The 2,923-nt window shown below is 51.3% G+C and overlaps 1 long non-coding RNA gene across 1 annotated transcript; it reads left to right on the top strand.

The window, feature by feature from the left end:
* Nucleotides 1–70: 70 nt before the first annotated feature.
* Gm41854 lies at nt 71–2,570 on the top strand. The gene is made up of 3 exons (XR_877880.2): nt 71–150; nt 800–915; nt 2,223–2,570. It is a non-coding gene; the product is annotated as a predicted gene, 41854 (long non-coding RNA).
* The last annotated feature ends 353 nt before the right edge of the window (nt 2,571–2,923 follow it).

Raw genomic sequence — 2,923 nt, forward strand, 5'->3', positions numbered from 1 at the left:
GAAGGGGCGGGCGGAGCCGCTGGCCACGCCCCCGAGGGCACGCCCCTCCGTGGTCTTTGCCCTACCAGAAGGTTCTTACCTGAGAGGTTTCGGGAGAAGCGAGTTGGAGTAGCTACTTCGGGACATCAACTCCTAAACCTGGTCTGCTGGGTGGGCCTTAGATCCTCTGCCCCTCGGGACCTCAGTCTAGACTCTAGACACTCTATACTGTAGAAGTGTCAAGAAATCGCAGAATTCAATGAGGGCCCGGGAAGCGGAGTTGGAGGGGGTGGGGAGCAAGGGGAAGGGGGTGGTGAGAAGATGAAGAACAAAGAGTAAATAAAGGCCATCCAGGAGGCCTCTTGCACCTTGAAAGGGTTTCTTCCCTGCCCCAGCAAAGACCCAGACCTCTGCAGCCTGGCACCCTTGCTGAGCTGGGCTGTAGCTACAGTTGCTGCCGAGGTGGTGGGGAGCCTCATCACTCAGATCTGGGCTTACAGTTAGGCTTACATTTCGCAGATGTTCCCATCCGGCCCCCACCAAGGGTTAAGCAGACCAGCGAACAGCTTCTGGCTCTTTTTCGTCCCGGTTTAAACTACTCAGGATGAGGAACTGGGACAGAATGGATTTTTTTTGGTTGACATCCTGGTCCTTTGGAAAAACACACTCATTGGAGTAGGTCTGGGGGAGGAAGGTCGGTAACCAGCCCCAAACCCAAATGAAAACGGAGGAGAAAAGAAATCCATTGACCCATTTCATAATTGATTTGACAGTTAAACTCATTGGCTTCTCTAAACTATTACTCTCCCCCATTTTCCAGATGTGAATGAATATTGAAGTTCAGAGAATTTAAGTTTGGTTCAACATTATCCTTTTGGTAGATTTGGGAGCCTACCTTTGAGACCAAGCCTGTCACCCTTCAGACCTCTCTCCAAGGTAAGAAGCCTTGGGGACAGTTACTATGGGTTCTAGAACTGGGCAAATGATGACGGAGAGACAAGAGTGAAGGACCTTGGGAAACAGGCCTACTCACGTAAACCTTACCCAGTGCAAAGACTGTTTTGGGAGGCTAATGCTTTATATGCCCCCCCAACCCAGGCCCCATAGAGGTTGGAGGACTATAGGGGTGTGTGTGTGTGTGTGTGTGTGTGTGTGTGTGTGTGTGTGTGTGTAACCATGAAAAAGGGAAAAAAAGATCACAATAATTTCTGCTGATACCAGCTACAAGTTATTCTGGGAGAAGAGTCAGGGAAGGGGGAATCATGGGAAAGCAGTGGGTAGAGACCAGTAAAGGGGTGGAGCCTCACATCAAGTCCAAAAGTGCTGCTGAGCTGGGAATGCAAAGGCAGGTGAGTCTCTGTTCAAGGCATGCCTGCTCTACATAGCTAGTTGCAGGGCCTGGTCTACATAGGCAGTTCCAGACCAGCCAGGATCTCATAGTGAGGAAACTCTGTCCCCAAACAAATACACACACACACACACACACACACACACACACACACACACACACACACACACACGTTACTGAAGGTAGGAGACAGGAAGGGACTTAATCAATGGAATCTGCCTGAGTGAGCCACCACTGAACGGAAGGAGGAGTCACTGAGCACAGATATGACCGATCATGAAACACAGACAGTCTTCGGTCTCGATGGACCACAAGTCTAGCTGGAGTAGATAGGAATAACCACCCAAGCCTGGGAATGGGAACTAAGACCCTGTTTGTTTCTTTGCATTGAAAGGATAGGCTGGGAAATTGGGTGATTGGAGGGGATGGGTTGGCGGGGGCGGGGGGGGGGAGCTGGGGACTTCCCTTAGAGAGACATTAGACACCTGTCTCCCTGAGTAGGGGGAAGGGCATGAACCTGCATCCATTCTGTCTCACGGCCCAGAAGGGACAAGGAACAAATTTACTCAACAAATATTTTGAAAGATCTCACACTCTGCGAGCCACTATCCTGAGCACTTATTAATGCAACCATCACAACAAAGTAATGGTACACAGCAACAGAACGGGAAACTGAGGCAAAGGGCTTTGATTTGTTCCGGTTATCCGGTTAGCAGTAACCCAGCATCTCTGAACCCTCTATACTAGCATAGGAGGTCATGGTACAGGATCCTCACTCCAATCCCATCATGGTCATATTTATGACCTTGGTCAATACGCTGGTTCAAGTCCTCAGTTTGCACATCAGTAAAGTGGGAGGATAGGGCCAATGCTTGCCAGTAGCCTTCTTTTTCAGACCAAAGATCCAAAGATGCGGAATAAGCCCCAGCGGCCCCCTGGTCTTCACTCACCCCTAGCAGCCCACCAGCTCTAGCCCCACGGACGGTTCCAGCTCTCTGCCCCGCCCGCTCCCCGCGAGCCCGCGCGTGACTTTAGCGCGCGCGCGCAGCTCGGCCCGGAAGGTCACCTCCTTCATCACGGATTCTATTTGCATCCGGAATCGCATGTACATGAAAAATGTGTCCGCGTGCGGCCCCGACTGCAGACGCAGATGAAATTCTGTGCCGAGCCTGATGCGCGGTAACCTTTGCAGATGGCGCCGCTATTGCTGAGAAATGGATTGCTTAATAAAGCGTATCATCCGGCATATTTGCTGCTTGGCTAGCCAAATAGAAGTTGTTTTTTGCACAAATTTCCTTGTCAAATTTGTCAATGTTCATGTCATTTTTGCTTTAGGTCACAGAGCAAGGTGCAAATTCCTGGCATCTTTACTAGTTGCAGCCAATTTCGGCGATTTCGGCGGTGACGGGGATTCTCCGAGGAGTCGCGAGCCCACGTGCGGCCGCCTGTGTAGCCCAGATTGCTCAGCCCCCAACGCCTCCTCCCGGAAGCCTGCTGGGCCCATCCTAGTCTGGAAGGAAAGGCTCAGGGTCTGGGAAGAGGACGTTTTTTCTTAGCCTAGTGACCATAGCCTCCCAACACCAAACACAGAGGGTA

The sequence above is a fragment of the Mus musculus genome, chromosome 19 (assembly GCF_000001635.26).
Source record: "Mus musculus strain C57BL/6J chromosome 19, GRCm38.p6 C57BL/6J".
Classification (NCBI taxonomy): Eukaryota; Metazoa; Chordata; class Mammalia; order Rodentia; family Muridae; genus Mus; species Mus musculus.